We start from the raw sequence: 22,172 nt of genomic DNA, 5'->3' as shown, positions 1-22,172 counted from the left end.
GCCACATTCGCATTACCTAAAAAGCACATGGCACGCTGTGCCCATTCCAGAACCTCCGACACATCCAGCGGCACATTCCTATCTTTGGCTATCACTGCCGCGTCCAGAATCTTCGTTAGGGGACCGGTGACATCCAACATTTTGTCTTGGACACCTCTCCATGCTCTATCCAGCCCCTTCTTTGGATCCTTCGCAAACTTGCGCATAAACGCCGCCATTGTGGGATCCAAATCCGGTGTGTCAGCCACCTTCCCTGTCAAGGATGGCCTGGGGCATTCGGAGCGCAACGTGGCCCTCACTCCATTATCGAAACCCTGACGCAGGTTGTTGCTCACATATTGTGCCACCTCAGGGCACGGTATCCACTCAGTGGACCGAGGGTGCACAATATTGTTTGGATTAAACAGAAGATTCCTGGGTACCTGACCATCGTCCGTCTTTTGGGTGTGCTTCACCTTTCTAGATCTCTTCCTGGGGGCCACTGATTCCACCTCCGAATCAGATGAATCCGGCGGAGTCGGGGAAGAGTCCCCAGACGTGTCATTCGCCATTGAGCCATGGTCCTTCAGGACATTCCTGGCCATTCGGGCCAACACCTGGGCCGAGGACTGAGAAGAGGTACCGCCCTTCCCGGCAGATTTGAACTTTCTCTTTCCGTAATTTTTAAGGGGCTTAGCAAAGGGCTTAAGAGCCTGGACTAGTGCAGTCTTCACTGACCCTTGGACGTGGGAATCCAGGGCCTCTACCAAATTCTCCTCCAAATGTTCCTCTTGTGGCTCATAGTCTACATATTCATCATATTCTGCCCACTGGTTATCCTCCTCGGCGTAGTACGCCATAGCTCAGAAGCAGGGAGGTGTGGAGGAGCTTCAAGGGGGGGAGTAGCCCAGGGGAGCCTCCAACACACACACAAACTCCAACAACCAAAATCACTCCAGGCAATGAGGCTGAATACTAGGTGGAAGGAGACCCCTAATTTGCACACTGTAAGCTGTAAGCTCCCCTAGAGCAGTGCTCTAATGCGGATGCGCTCCGTTCAGCGTTCTACTGAGGCCAGGATTGATGCAGTCTAAAAGCGCGATGCGTGAGGAGCCGGCAAAGTGAAAAACGAAAGTCGGCTCCTCGCGCATGCGCAGTGCGTGTGGGGGCCGGGCTCGACTGCCTCCTGCGCGCGAGCGTCTCGCGTCTGCCTCCTCCCGCTCCACCGCCCCCTACCGGCACACCGCCAGTCGCGCTACGCGCTGACAACAGAAAACGCCCGCGCGGGCCAAAAACGATGAAAAAAGGCAATTATCACAAAGTCACCAAAGACACCTCAACCCCGAGCGGAGGTCCGCTCAGCACATACCATCACTGACGCGCGCGCGCGCCGTCTACAACCACCGCCCTTACACACATTACCCCCTAGGAAGAAGTAAAATAGAAGGGCACTTAACTCGCTGCTGCAGCAGCAAAGAAAGAGGAGGTCGTATTATGTGTATGGACAGTTATACAAGGGACTTGAGACTGATTGGTGCAGACTGTTGGAGGGGGTTGTCCTTCCGGGGTCATGCCAGTTTAAAGTTTTTATTGGCTGCTGTATCTGTCAGTAAAGTAAAGAGAAGCATAATCTGAGCCTCCGTGGACTGACATAGAATTTCCTCTTCCAGGTCAGCGGTGGCAGAGACAGCACCAGCACCTGATGGTGACATCATTTCCTGCCTCTCCTTCTGTGTCCAGCCTGCTGCAGAGGAGGAAGGAGCCCTGTCTGTCTGTGCAGTTATCTTCATGTTCAGACCCTCACAGCCCCCCCACCTCTCCCAGACCCCAAATCTGCCCCTGCCCCCCCACCCCAGCCACAGGAGGAGGAGAGAGCCTGGACATGTCTGCACAGGTCTCTGCTCAGGTAGGAGATTGTCAGCACCTTCTGCTGTGTTTGTAGAAATAGACTGAATAATACTGGAGGAAATCTCTGTCAGGAGCCGGGCTCTTCTATTTGGAGGGGGGGGTGGGGGGCAGGGGCTTTCTTTCTGGCCCTGGGGGTGTTTGTGGTCATCATTTGTTTTAAGATCTGTGCACGGTGCTTTGCATCTTACTGAGAAATCTGTGCATGCTGCACTGTATTTTACTGCACTATAAGAAATCTACACATTGTGCACTGCATCTTATTGCACTATGACAAATCTGTGTCACTGCACTTCGTCTTACTATATTTTGAGGAATCTGTACACGCTGCAGTGCACCTTACTGCACTATGAGGAATCTATGCACTGCACTGCCCTATACTGCACAGTGAAAAATCTGTGCACACTGCACTGCATCTTACTGCACTCTGAGGAATCTGTGCACGCTTTACTGCATCTTAATGCACTGTGACAGATCTATGCACACTGCACTTTACTGCACTATGAGGAATTTGTGCCACTGCACTGCATCTTACTGCACTACGAGGAATCTGTGCACGCTTTACTGCATCTTAATGCACTGTGACAGATCTATGCACACTGCACTTTACTGCACTATGAGGAATTTGTGCCACTGCACTGCATCTTACTGCACTACGAGGAATCTGTGCACGCTTTACTGCATCTTAATGCACTGTGACAGATCTATGCACACTGCACTTTACTGCACTATGAGGAATTTGTGCCACTGCACTGCATCTTACTGCACTACGAGGAATCTGTGCACGCTTTACTGCATCTTAATGCACTGTGACAGATCTATGCACACTGCACTTTACTGCACTATGAGGAATTTGTGCCACTGCACTGCATCTTACTGCACTACGAGGAATCTGTGCACTCTTTACTGCATCTTAATGCACTGTGACAGATCTATGCACACTGCACCTTACTGCACTATGAAGAATCTATGCACTGCACTGCCCTTTACTGCACTGTGAAAAATCTGTGCACACTGCACTGCACTTTACTGCACTATGAGGAATCTGTCTCACTACAATGCATCTTACTGTACTGTGACAGATCTGTTCTCATTGCACTGCATCTTAGCGCTCTATGAGAAATCTGTCCACACTCTTTGCTCGGCTCTCGCTGTTAGTTTGTTGACTTGTTCACCTGTACCCCTGTGCCAGAAGCTTGTCCCCCAGGCAGTTGAACGTCAAGCCTTCCCTGCTGCCCCTTTGCCCCTGTTTTCATATCTCACTCTAGGTAAAACCTCAGTCATTGCAATAGTTTCCAGCGGTATAGGTTGGCTTATAGCATTATCTGCTGCAGGGATTGTGTGTGTGTGCATTGACCTTGGGTCTCCCAGGTAGGAGACCTTCCAAGCAGTGGAATGTACGTGTCTGTGTTTTTGATTTATCTCTGCAGGTTGGATGTGTGTTCATGTGAACAGGGTAGCGTTGTCTGCTGCAGGCTGTGTGTGTGTGTGTGTGTGTGTGTGTGTATGAGACGTCTACAGTGTGTCTTTTTCAAGTGTGTCTGTCTTAGCAGATGTTGGCTACTGTCAGTCACTCTTATTGGCCTCTCCTCTCTGTACAGAAATCTTTAGGATCACTGGATGTAAGAGGTTCTGCTCTGTGTAGAATAGTCAGGTACTACTCTGCACACAGCAGACGTCTCAGCAAAGTCACATGTGACGTTCTAGTTCTTCCCCATAGTTCGGTAGAATTAGGCAGGTTTGAGTGAGACTTAAGCACAACCTCCAACTGTGTGAGTGACCCAAGCACCCAAGGCTACTCGTATGATAATGCTGCAAAGGGTTACTGTACTCTCATCAACGGTGTGTTGATGAGGATTGTACTATGAGAAGTCTCTGATTGTCACTTCAGCAGGAAGAGGAGAACAAGATGAACAAGAAGAAAATGCTAGAAGAGGCCAGAAAAGAGAAATAAGAGTGACAGAGAGAGTAACGTGAAGTGTGGAGTCAAGTCATTAATATTGATCAAAATATGAAAGAAATACGTTTGTAGGGGAGGGAACGAGAGTTCTTAAAGAAGGGCAGGAAAATAAATGTAACGAACATTATGTGGAAATTGGCAAAAGTTGAATTGTATGTTGTGAGCTAAAAATGAGAGTTAAGTATGACTTTGAATGTGAGTCTTCAAGAGTTATAGGTGTAATGTGCTGTTTAGTGGTACCAATACTTGAACCAACTTTAGAGCTATGGGTCTGGGATTTAATCCCAATCAACAAACGGTGCAAATGAACCAAATGTAGGAATCAATGTATTTTCCTGCGTGTTACCAATTTTAACTCTAGTGAGATAGCCAGGAGGTCCTAGGTTTCCCTGTCCTCCTGTATAAATAGGTTAATGTCAATCACAAAGGGGAAGAGTAGAGGTAGGAGAGATAGGGACTCGTCCTCCACGAAACTTGTCAAATAAGCAAAAAGAGAGTCCCTTGTATTGCAGAAGGAAAGCGCACCTCTTGCTAGGACTGTAAAGAAAGAAAAAACGTTTTCTTTCAAATAACCCTTACCCCTTTCCCAGGTTTCCCCTCGGTGGCATGCTTCTTCATAGGGTCCATCCCTGCCCTCTACGGACAGGGGCGTGCTGCTACCTACGAATACGCAGGAGCACTGAATAGAAAAGTAAGGGTGTCCCTGTACACCTATAGTGGAGAGGTGTGGTGCAGCGGCCAGGGCTGCTGACTTAGGAGTACAGGGTTCATGGTTCGATCCCTGGCTCTGGCTGCAGCTCAGCTCAGCAGCATGTGACTCTGGGCAATAGCTCACTTAACCTTCATGGCGGCCCCCAGCGCCTTGAGACCCGTAAGGGTGAGTAGTTTTCACTTTACAAAGACAGATTTTTTTACATTTACCTATGTGGTCTTGTTATGAAGATGGAGGGGGTTTTGGAAGTGAACGTTAAAAATATCAAAATAGTGGGAGAAAAACAACTTTATTTTCTACCCCTAATTGAGACACTAAAATCTGGGGACAAGCAGGAACTGTTAGAGGCGTGACTACCTACTGTTTCCCTGGTTGGTCGACTAGTTCCAGCCCCTACCCCAAGGCTTTTCGTTTGGACCTCAAAGGAGAAATGATGCTCCCACTCCTGATTTTGCTATTAGCACATTTAAAGTTGAAAACAAAAATAAGAAAAAATATATATACAGCACCTAATTGGTCTGCTTTAAATCTCAAAAGTTCTGCAGAGTTACGAAGAGAAACAAAAAGGTTAAAAAACGCACGACCTTCTGGGTAACAATGGGTTAAAAATCATTGGTGATTCAGAGGTTATAGTGGTGAAAATAAACCAAACCAGTGCGTATAAAGTGAGAAAATGCTGTGATAATTGGACTAACAAGACATTACAAACATATGAACATTTAAAAAGCATAAACTGCTGGCACATAGTCATAATACTGTGGTGATTGAGGTTAAGTACATACATGATCAGAGACCTTGACCGGGCCTCATGAGTCCTTCGAGGAGTTGAAGGGACGCCTGTAGTCAAACCCTGAAGGTACGTTAATAAATGAGAAATTCTCTGAAGTTAGAATACTGTCTAAAACGACGTGACAAATCGCTTACGGGATGTTGGGCATAGCGCGTCTACTTACTTCGTCAAAGCTACTCCCTTTCAGGAAACCTGATTTGCTCACTCGAGGCTCCAATGTTACTGGAGCAGCGTGTGAGTTCAGCATGTAATGTTGGGTCATTGTCAAATGCAAGCGTCCACGTGGGTTAATACACATTCTGCACAGATCTGTAATTTTGTATCCTACATACCAGTCCTAATAAGTTCTGTTGGAAATGGCGCTTGCGATGGTGCTTTTCCTAGACTTTTTTTTTGCTTTTCTCCCTTCCGGTTTTCCGCTGATCTATATGCTAGACTAGCACTTTTGACACTGCCATTTAGTGCAAAAACGCTGTGTTCGTCATATACATGCCGGTGATTAGTGTAGACCTGATTGGCTGAAATGAGTTTATTTATTTATTTTAAACATTTGTAAAGCGCGGCTGTCACCATTGCAGGCATCCTGGCGCTGAGAGATAAAGAGACCGGAAAGAAGCGGGCTAGCAGGGGAATAGCCAAGTTTTAATCCTCCTTCTGAACGGGAGGAGTTCACTGATATGCCTAATCTCGATAGGGAGAGTGTTCCATAGTCTGGCGGCAGTCACTTCGAAGGATCTGCCACCGGCTCTGACCTTCCTGAATCTGGGAACAACTACCAATTTAGCGTCAGAGGATCAAAGCTGTCTAGTGGGGGTATACCAGGCAAATTTAGATTGCAGAGGAGCTGGGCCAGCTCCATGGAGAGCCCTAAAAACTATACAGAGGGTCTTAAAATGGATCCTCTGCCTTATGGGAAGCCAATGCAGTTTTGCCAGTGCGGATGCTCCATGAGAACTTCTCGGCAGCCCCAGGGCCAATTTAGCAGCAGCTGATTGGACCCTCTGGAGCCTGTCCAGCAAAAACTCAGGGGACCCGAGTTAGCTGTAAATACTTTGTTTATAGGTGAGATATATATCTAGAGCATGTAACTCAAAGGCTCCTCCATGGGCCTGCAGCACTGGTTGTGCCACCACGGAGGTTGCTCTTTAAACGTGCCACAGGTTTGCTATGACGGGGTCTCTGTTTTCAGGTTACTGTTACTTGGCTTGTGATTTAAAAGGCTACTTGCAAAGGTTCTACAATTCTCTTGCTATATCGGAGTACTTCCTCGTGACAGGGTGCGGTGTCGGGAAGAGGTAGGGCATGTGTGCGTTTGTGCTACATGCACTGGTAAGGAGTGGCACCAGGTGGTGTGTTTCTGTGCAGTAGGGCATGTTTCCCGCATTGGATTGATGTGAGGGATCTGTGGAAAGGCGCAGAAGCTGGATTTCTTGCATACAGAAGTGTGGCAGTATAGTGTTTGACATTGATGAGTTCAAAATAGCAAACCCTCTCCGGTGCAGCGAGTAGATCCGACATTACGATGCTGGAAATACCACTTTGGGCATTTCTGTGCTCATGGCTCTGTGTGCCTATCTGACTGTCTCCAATTCACAGCTGGGTTCTGGGGGGACAATAACGTTTGTGCATTCCAAATAATACAGCCATAATCTAGGGGCTCAAAAGAAATTGCTGACCTCTGACTTTGAGGGGCATTTTTGGGTTGGTTAAGAAGGGGTAGAATTGGGACCTGCGTTCAAAGGGGCAGGGTTGTGACCCAACTAAAGATACGGATCAAGCCTCCCAGGGTAGGATGTCAGACAGGACACAATTTAGAGAGTGCTCTGTTGCAGGGATTCTGCCCAAGAACAGAGCTATTTACAACAAGGGGTGGTGAGGGACAGAGTCTCTGAATTAAGCAGAATACTCTCACCCAGTTCAAAGATCAGGGCTAGATCCAACACCGTTTTTTAGCTCACTGCACCATCCCAGTTTCAGAACCCGGCTGTATGCAAATTAGTCTGTTCCTGTCCCAGTGCATGATGGGAACAGGGCAAACCAAACTACAAAGCCAATTCCTACACTGGGAAGGAAACAAGCTTCCGGGGACCGGTTTCTGGCATTTCAGCCGTGTTCGGCCCGGCTTGCTTGAATCCTGATGGTGCAATGAGCAAGGGACTCATGTCTGAGTATACCCTTCCACGCTTAGGGTGGACAAAAATATTTACAACAAGGGGTGGTGAGGGACAGAGTCTCTGAATTAAGAAGAATACTCTCACCCAGTCAAGAGATCAGGGCTAGATCCAACACCGTTTTTTAGCTCACTGCACCATCCCAGTTTCAGAACCCGGCTGTATGCAAATTAGTCTGTTCCTGTCCCAGTGCATGATGGGAACAGGGCAAACCAAACTACAAAGCCAATTCCTACACTGGGAAGGAAACAAGCTTCCGGGGACCGGTTTCTGGCATTTCAGCCGTCTTCGGCCCGGCTTGCTTGAATCCTGATGGTGCAATGAGCAAGGGACTCATGTCTGAGTATACCCTTCCACGCTTAGGGTGGACAAAAATATTTACAACAAGGGGTGGTGAGAGAACAGAGCTATGCGTAGGATTATGGGTTCTTAGTGAGTAGGGACTGAGTCATCCTACCACCCGAGTACCCATAAACCCAGGACCGACTAGCTATGGTGATTCACTTGCTCTCCTACTCACTCACAGAGAAACAAGTGATTAGACACCCCAGAATACATCATTCCCATATCTCCTCTTCAGCTCATCTCTTTTCCTGTAAAGCCATGGCTTAAGGTGGAGATTGATTTAGTGGGTCAATTCAATTTTCTTCCCTACAACTTACGCTTTGCGTTTGTGTTAATGGATTTTCACAGCAAGTTGCCTGAAGTCAAGTTTTGTGCTTCTCCCACAGCAAGCAATGCTATTCTTTTCCTTAACCCCTTGCATGCGGGGCTCATTCCCCCGCTGTGCTGCGGGGAAGGAGGGTGCGCACAGCGCCCCGGTGCTCATGACGAGCTCGGCACGTCATGAGCCACGGTGGTCGTGTGCTCATGACGAGCTGAACTCGTCATGACCACACCCGTTTCTTTAGAACGCTCGCACAGCAGGGGAATTAGCCCCGCATGTGAGCGTTCTAACGGTCATGACGAACTCAGCTCGTCATGAGCGCACGGTAACCGTGGCGTGGTTAATGACGAGCTGAGCTCGTCATAAGCGTCCAAGGGGTTAAAGAGATTTTTTTAAGAGCAGGGTTTCCAGAGGCTCTAGTTTCTGATAATGGTGTGCAGTATGTCAATCAGGAAATGAGCGTGTTTTTTAATGAATCTGGCGTGAAACATCTAAGAAGTTCGGTTGGACATTCTCAAACCAACGGTCTGGTTGAGAGGATGAACAGGGTTGTGGTGGAATGCATTAAGTGGGCTAAACATAATTTTTGGGATGTGGCGGGTGCTGTCAGATCCATGTTGTGGTGTTACCTCACAACGCCACATTCTCTCACAAAAGTTGCACCCTTTGTTTCACTCAAAGGTAGAGTACCCACTTCTGCTCTTTATCCAGCTTGGCTTTTAAGAACTGTTTGTAACAAAGTTTCATGTTGGGTGAATCATGTTGCTTTAGAATCTTGAGTCGTAGTTGCGCAGAAAATGTCCGACAGGTATAATCAAAAGAAGTCGGCCAAGACAGTCAATTTGTGTTCTGGGGACAAGGTTCGGGTTAGAAACATGTCAAAAAAGGTGGTATGTCCTTTGGTGAACCTGTCTGTGTCGAGAAAGTTTGTGGTGGTGCCATTATGGTACGTGGTGAGCATTGGTAGAATGCAGGAAAAGTTGTGAAAGTTCAGTCTGCTGCACATAATTGTAATGGCACCAGGGAAGATGTTGTTTTGCCTTCTGGACTAACTAATGTTTCTGCAGGCAATCCTCCTTCTGGAACAACTAATGTACCTTTAGGTAATGCTTCTGAAACCATTGTGTCAAGGAGGTCTATTCGTGTTAGACGTGTTCCTTGGAGTTTACAATGAACTTTTCAAAATTTCTCATCTGCATTAATTGTTCTATACTAGATATTTTTCTTGTATTTCCATTTTCCGGCATTCTGACTTTTGTTAATGATTGTTTCTTTGTTTATTTTTATTGTATGACTTTATTTTGGTTTTTTTTTAACAAAATGAGTTAATATGTTGTACCTAGATATGTTTGTTTGAGGTTCTATACAGAACACCATGTGTTGTCATGGTGTGAGGATGTGGGGAGTTCTAAGAAAGACAGTTGGTGCCTCTCTTCTGTCGTGAGAGTAGTGGTGGCTCGTTGTTCCCACGAATAAATACTCAAGACTAAGCTACTGTGTCCTGTGGTGTTAAATTGTGTTTGGGGACACAACAGTACTTAACCAGGGTCAATCACATCATTACACCTTGTTTCTCGCTCAACCCTTCATTGGCCGTTGTAGATGTGACATTAATTTCTACCTCATCTCGAGCAATCGGGCACTCCATGTCATCCCCACTGGATAGCCAGCCTGTGCCAAACGGCACTAGAGAGAATCTCCTCATGCTCGGGATACTCCCTCACGAACATAGTCCTGTCAGCACCTGCATCCTTCAGGGTAATGACCTTTCTCCCTTGGAGGATAACTAACAGCACAGACCCCATGATATTTGGATGGATGCACCTAGGGACATCTGTGTCCCCTTCAAAATGGTGATTGCTGCTATATTGAGTCCAACAGGGACCCATTACCCAAGTTAACAACTCACAATAATGGGTGCTGCTGAGACACGACTGTCACATGACAGTTCTTTACTGAATGCCCCCTCAGTGTGACCCCTGTAGCAAGTTATCCCTTTGAGCTTTTGAGGAATGTTCTTTTCCTTTTGTACTGACTTGAAACACAATTCCTTTTTGCCTGTGTCCTATCCATGGGAATGTTAGACGGTTCCTACGAATTAAGTAGAACTGTGTATTCTGGACAACATAAACGTCAAAATATGGGAACTTGGTTCACGAGTATCATCAGGAATTGTTGGCCTGATTCCTAACTAGCTCACAGTGCCCCATCTGAACCCCCTAAACTCACTAGGATTCCAGATGGATTCAGCAACCATGAACATGACCCCTTTTGTACTCTCCAAGGGAAACGTGGAAACAACCCTACCCTTTTGTTGTTTACTTTTGCATGCCCAAGGTAAACACAAGGAAGATACGAATTGGCTTTTCAAACATTTATTGAAATAATTGTATTCTTGTGTAAAAAGAGTGTGCTGCAATTGTCAGGCAACACAAACAAAGCAGTGTAACCAGCATTAAAAGAATGGTATAAAAGACAAAGATGTAATCCTTTCCCTTTTGTGTCCACTTTGGTTCTCCCTTAGTTTTGCATTTTTTTTTGTTGTTGTTCACCAAGCAGTAGTTACATCCACACCAATTAGTCTTACAATGGAATATGTGTACAGTTCACATTACATTTTTTAGCATACATTGAAACGTCATTTGACAACATTTTCACATCCCGTTATTGTCGCCAGCTGTCTACTAAACATTACCATAGATGTCTCTTTCGCACCCGTTAACTCATCGTTATGCCGACCTGTTAGGACCACATTGCATTTAATCATTATATTTATATGTCCGTTGGGGTTGTACTCTACTCCCCTGGTGCATAACCTCGGGTGATCTCAGCTTCCTCCCCCCCTTGTTCCTCTGAGGGGTCTACTGATTGATGTTGCAAATAGTCCACAAAAGGCTGCCAGAAGTCCTTTGGCCTAGAAGCCTGTGGCAGGTCCTCCTCGTATGTATTCAGTGTCTCTCTGCAATATGCTAAATCAGACAGCCATTCTTTGAACCTGGGTGGTCGCTTGCTACCCCACTTCATGGCTATTCTTCTTTTCGCCAACAAGAGCGCCACTGCCAACAGTTTACGCCGCCTATTCTGCTTAAGCTTATTGACTCCTAACAGACAGTTTGTAGGTGTGTTAGGGATTGGTTCGGACAGCATTCGGGATAGTGCGTCCGTCACCTCCCGCCAAAACCCCTCCAGTCCAGTGCGGGGCACGCCCATGCTGTATGGAGGAAGTCAGCTCCCGGAGCGGAGCATCTTTTACAGGTATCATCTGCTCTAAGTCCGTATCTATATAATTTCGTTGGTGTGTAATATGTCTGGTGGAGGTATCTGAAATGTATGATGCGTAGATTGCAGTTCGGCCTAAGTAGGCGCAACTGTGCACAACTATAGTCCCACTCTTCCTCGGTTATAACGGACCCTGTTGTCTCTTCCCACCTTGCCCATGCTTTGTCCTGGTCAGTGTTCTGCTCATTCTGTGATGCATTATATATTTTAGTTACCAGCGCTACATGTGTCGGTGCAGTGAGTAATATCTGGAGAGCTTGCAATGGTGTGGGTTCCGCCGGGAACTCGTCATAGAGATCTCTCACTGCTGCCCTCAGTCTGTAGTATGCAAATATTTGTAGTGGTGTCTGATGGGCACACAAGGCCGGGTCACCAATGGAAATGAATGTGTTGTGCAGGAATAATGCGCCTAGCGTTGTTAGTTCCATCTCGCCCAGAGTCTCCCCTAATATTGCTGTGTAACTCTGCTGAATACAAGCGTGAGGTTTCACCGAATTTTAAAAGCGGCTGAGCACCGAGTCCCGGGAGAATATTCCGGACAGCGGACATCTTGGGTGGGAGGCGGCAGCATTGTCAGCGCTCTAGACATCCCTACATAAGGAGCACATCAAGAGCAGACGCGAGATTCTATTTGTGTTTGCTAATTGATTGGAACCCTCCTGAGGCGGAAGCCGGGAGGTAATATTGCTGTGTAACTCTGCTGAATACAAGTGTGAGGTTTCACCGAATTTTAAAAGCGGCGAATGTAAAAAATATTTTGCACATCCCCTTAACATTCATAATTATTTCTGTTTGTTATTCCCTTTCCCTTGCACTTTGGCGGTCACAGCCAATCTTAGGGCTGAGCACCGAGTCCCGGGAGAATATTCCCGACAGCGGACATCTTGGGTGGGAGGCGGCAGCATTGTGCTCTGGGCAAGCCGATTCCATCAACTCTTGGCTCTGATCAGGCTGCCACTTAGTCGCCCCCTTAAGGCGGGTGTCATCCAGCCTCGCACCAATGATGCTAACCGTTGGTTTAATGAGGAACTGAAGGCTCTTAAACTTAACGTCTGCCGTGCGGAACGCTCCTGGAGGCGACACTACTGTCCGAACCTCAGGAACCAGTACATCACCCTTCTGGCCTGCTACAAAAAATCTATTTTGGCCACTAAGAATGCCTACTTTTCCTCTAAAATTTTAACCGCCAAAAATCAGCCCAGAGAAATCTTCACCATTGTGCACGACCTCGCATACTCTGACCGGGCCACCCTGAAACCCTCACCTTCCCAGCATCTATGTGATTCCCTCAATACTTTTTTCCTAGATAAAATCTCCAACATAAAAGCAAACATCCGCTCCCTCTCCCCCTCTTTTGTCGACCCCCTCTGTCCCCCCGCCAACGCATCTCTTGACTCCTTTCCCCTTCTTACAGAAGAATCTTTTCTTTCCCTTCTACCTTTGGTTAAGTCGGGCTCCCCTTTAGACCCTTGTCCTGCTCACATTCTTAAACAAATCTTTTCAGCCTGTGCATTGCCCCCTCTCACCCTTCTCAATAGCTCACTATCACAGGGCATTGTCATTCCACCTCTCACATCAGCCATCATCCTGCCGATCCTCAAAAAACCTGGTGCCGACCCCTCAGTACCTATCAACTGTCGCCCCATCTCACTTTTGCCTTTTTTGGCGAAGTTACTGGAGCGCCATGTAACCAGCACGCTCAGTGCCTTTGTAGAGGCGAACAGGGTATTAGCCCCCCGTCAGGCTGGGTTCCGCCCCGCACACTCCACGGAGTCCGTAGTGCTATTGGTCCTTGACAACCTCAGAGAGGTAATGGACACTAACCATCCCCAGGCCCTGGTTCTCCTTGATCTCTCCGCCGCCTTTGACACAGTTGATCATGCCATCTTACTTTCCCGTGTCAGAGCGGCGGGGATCGGAGGCTCCGCCTTGGTCTGGCTGTCCTCCTTCCTGAGAGACCGCACCCAAGCAGTGCGCTTGGGCGACTTTTCAGCGGACTTCCGTGCGATTCAATGCGGGGTTCCACAGGGCTCCTCCCTCTCCCCTCTGTTATTTAATTTGTATATTGCCCCCCTCATCTTCGCCCTCCAACAGTTGGAGGTCTCCGTCTACAACTATGCGGATGACCTCCAGCTCATTTTCTCATTATCCGCATCCCCTGAGTCCATGTCCAACTTTCAGTCTGTCATGATGTTCATCCAGGACTGGATGAACTTCAACCATCTGAAGTTAAACCCCGACAAAACGGAGTTGGTGCTGACATGTGGTTGTTCCAGTCCCTGGTCTTCTCTCTTCTGGCCCCCCTCCTTAGGTCCCCCTCCCACTCCGTCTTTCTCTGTAAAAACCCTCGGGTTCAAATTGAATGATCAACTCTCCCTTCACTCCCAAGTCAGCTCGGTGGTGTCCTCGGCTTTCCTCTCTCTTCGCACTATCCGCAAAGTCTCTCGGTTTTTCTCTCTCCCGGCCCTTAAACTCATAGTATTGGCGATGGTTATCTCCCGCCTGGATTACGGCAATGCCCTTTATTGCGGCATGCCCGCCTACAGTGTGCGACGACTCCAGCTAGTCCAGAACCAGGCGGCCCGCCTGGTATACAACCTGTCCAAATCCCACCACGTCACTCCTCTCCTCAAGTCCCTACACTGGCTCCCCATCCGAGAACGAGCTCTGTTCAAACTGGGCTGCATCACCTTTAATGCCCGGTCCGGCTCAGCCCCTGCCTTCATCTCTTCAGAAATCCAATCATATGTCCCGGCCAGGCAGCTACGCTCATCTGCCCAACAACTGCTCGTAGTTCCTCGTTTTAAACGTAACAAATGGGGAGGCTCCAAATTTTCCACGCTTGTACCTGCATTTTGGAACTCTCTCCCGGTTCACCTCAGATCCTGCGCCCAGTACACCCTTTTTCGTAAGGCACTAAAAACTTTTCTCTTCACACAAGCCTTTTCCCCATAGGCTCCTTCCCTTGTTCTCCCGTCTTCCATGCCCCTCAGGTTTTCAGTACTTTATAGCGCCGTGAAACCGCTTGGTGTACGCGCGCTTAAGAAATATTTTAAACTCAAACTCATTGTCAGCACTCTAGACATCCCTACATAAGGAGACGGGCGTTCTCCGCGTAGCGGACGCGACTAGTGGACGCGTCGTAGCAACGCCGGAGTCACGCCAGAGTCCAGCCCATCTGCGCCCGTCCGCGCATCGGACGAGCTAGGACGAGTCTAGGACCATGGCCCAGCTTCCATTACCATATGAAGAGCATAATCAGGTAACATCTCTTATTGATGTATGCACACAGAAAAATGCGTACATACCCATAAAATATAACTCAGCGCAGTTGCGAGCTCTAAGACCCTCCTTGCTAACCACATGCAGCCTACTGCACTTAGGTCGGAAAAAGGCAGTTTGTCCAAATTGCAATTTCCTTATAACCCCAGTCTGGACCAAAGCTATGGAAAGTAGAGATAGAATGAAGAAATACCCTGAGCCTAATTCAAAAACGTTCTCCTTTTTGAGTTTGAACTGTCGTTCCCTACCAAAACACAAAATGGAGATTTTTAATTTACTGATAGATGAAGAACCCGACGCCTTGTTCCTTACGGAAACATGGCTTCAGGAAAGTTCAGGACTTGAAATTGCCGAAGCCCTCCCAGATCTGTATGCCATTCTAAGTCTGGATCGGAAAAATCAGTTGGCTGGAGGGATTGCTATTATTTTTAAGAAAGTTTTTAACTGTGAATTCACTAAATTACCTTGCCCTGGCTGCGAAGCAGGCACTTTTAAACTCACCCTCGCCCCCAATTATACACTATCAGGAGCACTCATATACCGTCCACCAGGGATGGCCACAAATTGGGCAACAAGCCTCCCGGACTTTATTAGTCCTTTGGCTATGAAGACGGCTAATTTCACTATTATTGGTGACATGAACCTTCATTTGGACAATTTAAAGTGTCCAAAAGCTGCAGAATTCATAGCTGACCTGGCATCCCTCAATTTAACCTTGAGGAATACTGGACCAACACATAATGCTGGACATTTTCTTGATCCGATCTTTTCAAATATTAATGATATGGTCACCTCCCCTGCTTTACCCATTCCTTGGTCGGACCATTATCTCATCAAATTTTCATTTCCAATTGTGTTGTCAAATAAAAGGGTACACATCTATGCAAACTCAATTTATTAGAAATTGGAAGAAACTAGATATTGACATTTTAAATACCTTTCTTGGCACACACACACCTTGCTCTAAGTCAGCGGTCCAAAACTTGTCTGGGACAGTTCAAAAATGGCTTATGACGGCCATTGATACATGTCTTCTGAAAACTAAACTAAAATGCAAAAATCATCGATCCCCTGCTCCATGGTTTAATGATATATTGAAACAAGAAAAAACTAATTGCAAAAATTCAGAACGTAAATGGAGAAAGACCTATTCTCCAGAAACCAAAAAAGAATATAAAATTAAATTAGCTAAATACCAAGTGCTTTGTAGTAAAGCTAAAGCAGACTTCACATGTACTACCATTACAGAGGCCCAAAATCAATCAAAAACACTTTTTAAAATGGTGAAAGAGTTAGCTGGTTCAAAAACAGCACAAACTCCGCCAGACCTAAATAAACATCAATGTGACTCTTTAGCGGCATTCTTTGTAAATAAAGTAGATAAAATTTACCAAGGTATAGAACAAGCTCAGAATAAGGTTAATATGACCTCTCCAAAGTCATCCGCTGATGTACTAAATAACCATACTGATAAATGGCTTCCTTATACCCCTATTAGTATACTTGAAAGTTGGCCTGTACTTAGCACTGATACTGTCATTGAAATACTCAACTCCATGAAATCAGGATCGCCCCATGACCCTCTGCCATGTTCAGTGCTCAAACAACTTAATAAAAAAATCTATGGCTGTAATCACAGACCTTCTAAACGCATCTCTTCAAGAAGAATATGTGCAGAGTGAATGGAAACACGCTATGATTCATCCTTTATTGAAGAAAGTTGGAGCTGACCCAAACTTGCCCGAAAACTTTCGACCGATCTCTCTGCTGCCTATATTTGCAAAGACCTTTGAAAAGCATGTACATCGTGCTCTAACCGAATTTATTACAGCCCATGACCTACTCCCCCACCCCCCCCCCCCCCATCAACAATCAGGCTTTCGCTCTGGTTTCTCTACGGAGACAACCTTACTTGGTGTTACAGAGAACATTCGATCTATGTTGGACAAAGGTGAAACGGTGGCACTAGTGTTATTAGACCTTAGTGCCGCATTCGACACGGTATCACATTCTGTGTTAATGCGGACACTATATTCTATGGGCATTTCGAGGAGCGGCCATAAATTGGATTAAGTCACTTCTGGATAAACGTACCTTCCAAGTCTTCTCTCGCTCTGCTTGTTCCGACATTCAGATTTTTAAACATGGAGTACCAGAGGGCTCCATATTAAGCCCTTTACTCTTTAATTTATATATGAGCCCACTAGCAAAAGTAGCGGAAGAGACTGGACTTCAAATGTTTTCCTATGCTGATGACTCACAGCTACTCTTCTCGCTTTCCTCTGCGAAAAAGGATAGTCCATCCATTTTAAAACAAGGACTTGTGGAGATTGCAGGATGGATGCAAGAGAATTTTCTTAAATTGAACGGTAATAAAACCGAAGTAATGATACTAGGGAAAGATAAGGAACTGGGGGGCCCACAACATTGGCCTCGAGAAATGGGCCTTCTCCCAGTGTCTGTGATGCAGGCCAAAAACCTCGGCATCATTGTTGACGCCTCCCTTAATATGCGCCAACAAGCAGTGAGGACGTCGGCCACCTGCTTTGCGATTCTAAAATGGCTTGAGAAGATCTGCTGGATATTGCCAGAATCCACAAAGAAAACGGTAATCAATGCTTTAATTACAGCTAGGCTTGATTACGGCAATGTATTATATCTAGGGGCAAAGAAAGAAACGATTCGCAGACTGCAGACAGTCCAAAATGCAGCGGCCAGACTGCTATTTAAAATCCTATATACGACATCAACCTCTAAGTACATCCGTGATCTTCACTGGCTAAGAGTGGAGAACCGGATCAAATTTAAATCTCTCTGCTTTATGCACAAGATCTCCACTAAAACCGCCCCAAAGTATTTACAAACCCTAGTACACCCTTCCCGTGTCCTTCGATCTGCTTCTGCTAAGCATTTCGTAATTCCTAAAATTAAATTGTCAAGAGTGAGTGGAAAATCTTTTTAATTTCTCGGACCCACATTGTGGAATGCGATGCCACTCTCTGTGCGAAATGAGACAAGCTATTTTAAGTTCAGGAAAGCCTTAAAGTTTAAGAGCAGAGGGAACCTGCCGGAGGGAAAATTATGGGAAAGCCTTAAAGACCTGGCTATTCAACATCTGAAACTTATACTTCCAGAGACAAACCACTGAACCAGTAGCACCGGGAAACCCTTTGTTGGGTAGCTGTTGCGCGATACAAGTGAAATAAATAAATAAATAAATAAATGTTCTGTTCAAGCATGACTGACAGTCTAGGATGATGCGCCAGTGGTATCGCCGGTGCATAAATTGGTAATTTCTGCGCTCGTGATGCTAGTGTGTGCCATGCCTTAGAGGTGCACTTGACAGGGTGTATTGTGTCATTTGCGTAGTCGCCTACCGGGTCTGAGATGTATTGAATCAATTTGTTCAGGAGTACGCTGTCCGTTTCTACCGCTATGTGCGGAATGTGAGAGTGCGGTTGAGTCCAGTAGTGCGCATGCTGTGCTTGTGCACAATAATAGTATAACTGTAGGTCGGGGGCGGCGAAGCCCCCTTGGTGATAGGGTTTAGTGAGGATCTTCCAGTCTACCCTTGGCTGCTTCCCAGCCCATGTAAGTCTCTGCTGCGCTGTGCGCAGTCTTGTGAAGAATGCTTGTGTGAGCCATATCGGTATGTTCCAGAACAGGTATAGGAATCGGGGTAACACCACCATTTTCTGAAGTGCTATACGATCCGCCATTGACAAAGGCAGTTTAATCCATCTATCAATTTAGTCCTCCAGTTTGCTCACCGCCACCCCGTAATTTTCTTTAATGACCGTCTCCGGGTCTCGATGTACCCAGACTAAGCATGAGCGCAAAATCCGCTACGCTCGCGGATTTTGCGAATTTTCGGCAAATCCGCGATCCGCGAACTCTCGCGAATTTGCCGAAAATTCGCAATCCGCGAGCTACGGATTCCGGGGGCAAAAGTTCAACCATTCCTGGCCTGTTGTAACTAATTTACGATGGCGCCGGCAAGCTGCCAGCGCCATCCTAAGATAGTTACTAAATTAGCTTCAACAGGAAGCTCTAATAGATAAGATAAAGCAGGTCATCGAGCGCCTGCTTTATTTAATCTATTAGAGCTTCCTGTTGAAGCTAATTTTGTAACTATTTTAGGATGGCGCTGGCAGCTTGCCGGCGCCATCGTAAATTAGTTACAACAGACCAGGAATGGAATAATACCGATTAAGCATGTGCCCTAGTTGAAGCTTAAATTCAGTGACTCATTCATCTGCCCAAAACCAATCGTGAGCGTTGTGGAGGCTGGGCAGGTGTGCCTTCTTCCCAAATATACCGTCGAAAATCAGCTGTGACGCTGGACAAAGGCCTTTGCATCTTTGACCTTCACGAGCGCAATCCCCGTGCTGTTATGTGACCAGGAGCTTCTGTCTCTACATCTGCTGCTCTGATCAGTCTCTGACCTTTTATACACACAAGAGCCATGTGCACTCGCATGGAAGCGCCGTCCGTTTGGCCCCGCCCACACACTCGCGGTGTGCACCGTCTTCCCGCCATTTACCCACTATGATGGGCAGATCACTCAAGGGACCCCTGCGCCCTTCGGCGCGATTGCATAGTAACACACACGTGGTCGCTGTAGACAACTCTCTGGCACTTTAAGCAGCTGTAGTGTAGTAAAAGCACTATACATCTACCCAGAGGACTGTATCTTTCATCTTCTGCTCTGATCGGTCTCTGACCTTTTATACACACAAGAGCCATGTGCACTCGCATCGAAGCCCCGCCCCAAATCCGCGGGTACGCAAATCCGCAAAATCTGTGGATTTTGCGGATCCACGATCCGTGAATACGCAAATCCGCGAATCGTGGATCCGCAAAATCCGCCCATGCCTAACCCAGACACCCAGGTACTTCACCGGGTCCGAGCTCCACTTCAGTGGATAATCCATTTGTGGCTCGGGTGTCGCCGGCGTTAGGGGGATCACTACAGATTTATCCCAGTTGATACTGAGACCTGAATATTGTTCGAATTTGATGTATTCCCTAATCAGCTGGTTTAGGTTCGTGGCTGGGTGTGTAACATACAGCACAATATCATCCGCATAGAGCGATATGCTCACAGGGCGTAAGCTAAACTGGAGTGCCGTTTCTGGGTGGTTCTGTCTGATTTTACAGGCCAACGGTTCCAGTGTGAGCGCAAAGAGGATCGGTGACAGTGGGCATCCTTGCCTTGTTCCACGGCTTATCTCAAACTGCTGTGAGGTATGCCCATTAATGCGCACTCTGGCTGTAGGTTCTACATAAAGGAGCGCTATCCATTTTAGAAAGGCTTGTGGAAAGCCCATCCTGGATAGTACAGTCATCATGAAGTCCCATTCTACTGAATCGAAGGCTTTTGCTGCGTCGAGCAGCGCGGCGACTGCCGGTAGTTCAGGGTTCAGACTATGGTACATTGTAAATATAGTTCGTATGTTTTGGGTTGTAGAGCGCGTGGGTATAAACCCCGCCTGGTCTGGGAGTTTCAGCATCTTCAACAGCGGTTGTAGTCTGGTAGCTAGTATTTTGGCAAGTATTTTTACATCTGTGTTTATGAGGGAGAGAGGGCGGTAAGATTCACAAAGCGTGGGGTCCTTGCCTGGCTTCGGAAGCGCTATCAATAGCGCCTCTCGTAGCGTTGGCGGGAGAGCGCCTTCCTCGTATGCTTCTTCTAACATCTGAGCCAGCTGTGAAATCAGTAGGTCCTTGAATTCCTTATAAAATGCCCTGGGCAGCCCATCCAACCCCGAGGCTTTGTTATTTGGCAGTGAGGTTATCGCCTCTATGAATTCCTCTTCCGTTATGTGATGTCCCAGATACTCCCTATGTGAGTCCGATAGCCATGCTAGGCCTACGTCATCTAGGTATTCGTGAATGTCTGGTGGTGTATGCGCTGTTCTAGTGGTGTATAGTGTGGAATAATACGTGCGGAACTGATCCAATATAGAGGGGGTATCGTAAAGCGGTTCGTTTTGCTTGTCAGTAATTTGCGTTATCAGGGAAGTGTCCGACACCGGCTTGATAGTTTGCGACAGCGTCCTGCCTGGTCTCCCTCCCTCTCCGTATGCTCTAGCTCTGTGCTGTTTGGAAAGATATTTTATCTCTGTGTCCGCGTATTCATGATATGTGTTCACCTTATTTCGTATATCCGCTAAAATGGAGCCTGGTAGGGTGTCAGCATATTCCAACTCTAGTGTCTGGATGTCCCTCTCCAACATCTGCAACTGTTGCCTGATATCCCTTAGTATTCCGGCATGCTTACTTATACAATGTCCCCTTATGGTCACCTTAAAGGCCTCCCACAAAGTCCTATAGCTCTCTACTGTGTCCACTTTTGTCTGGAAAAACCCCTCAATGGCCTGCCTCAAGTCCTCACTAAACACCTGATCCTTCAATGCTGATGGTCTGAGCCGCCATGTGAACTGTCTTGGGGTGTGAGTGGGTATTTCCAACACCATCTTTACGGGTGAATGATCCGATAGGGTCTTGGGCAGGTGCTCCACCTCCGTGACTCACGTGAAGTGAACGCGCCCTCTTTCCTCCCCGGGTGTCTCAGTCGCCACACGTCTATCATAGACCATTCGTGCATGCCCTCAAGGAGAGATCGCGCCGCTCGTCTCCCGTGTCTGTCAGCGCCAGTAGCTCTATCCAGCATCCAGCAGCGGGTCCAAACATGTATTGAAGTCACCACCCCATATTACTTCTTTCGGGTATGTTTCACGGAGCTTGATTCAGAGATTATCATAGAATTCTGGGTCGTCCGTGTTGGGGCCATAAGACGTGACTATTGTAAGATCAGTTCCACCAAAAACTCCCCTCAGTACTATGTATCTTCCCTGATCATCCGTGACCGTGTGATGGAGTGTAAGCGGGATGTTGCGTTTTACTAATATCAGTACACCCCTGGCGTAGTTTGAATATGATGACGCCACCCGGTATTGGGCCCATCTATACCCTATCCTGTTATCCCTCCGGGGCGCGGTGTGAGTCTCCTGGATGCATACGACATCTATCTGGTGTTGGTCTAGATATGCGATTACTTTCCTAATTTTGCGTGGGTCTTGTAGGCCTCTTACATTCCATGACATGAGAGTCAGCGTCCTAACCTGGTGTGTCGTGGCCATCTTGTGCATCCCAGTCGTATTGGGCAGATCGTGTAGTAGGGTCTGGTCTAGAGACAATGTCGTCATGTGAACTGATATTAGTGGTGACATCCACCGCTTGGTGATTTTCAACCTGTCCCTCCCCCACCCACTTTGTCGCAAACCCCTGGACAAAGACATCTCCCCACTGTCTCCTTCTCCTCCTGTTACCAAACAGTTGTGGTGCTCACAAGTGGGCGGGAACTGCCTGGCTGTAGCCCTCCCCTCTCCAAAATTACCTGGGTGGGGAGGCCTTTTTATCAA

The 22,172-nt window shown here is 47.1% G+C and overlaps 1 pseudogene across 1 annotated transcript in view; it reads left to right on the top strand.

The window, feature by feature from the left end:
• Window positions 1–1,814: 1,814 nt before the first annotated feature.
• LOC144767891 (uncharacterized) overlaps window positions 1,815–22,172 on the top strand; it is a 45,157-nt pseudogene continuing 24,799 nt past the window's right edge. The window contains exon 1 of the transcript XR_013598375.1: window positions 1,815–1,885. The product of XR_013598375.1 is annotated as an uncharacterized LOC144767891 (transcript). The remainder of the gene's footprint in view (window positions 1,886–22,172) is intronic.

The sequence above is a fragment of the Lissotriton helveticus genome, chromosome 7 (assembly GCF_964261635.1).
Source record: "Lissotriton helveticus chromosome 7, aLisHel1.1, whole genome shotgun sequence".
Taxonomy (NCBI): domain Eukaryota; kingdom Metazoa; phylum Chordata; class Amphibia; order Caudata; family Salamandridae; genus Lissotriton; species Lissotriton helveticus.
The sequence above is the reverse complement of the archived record's forward strand: the minus strand, read 5'-3'. Positions and strand labels throughout refer to the sequence as shown.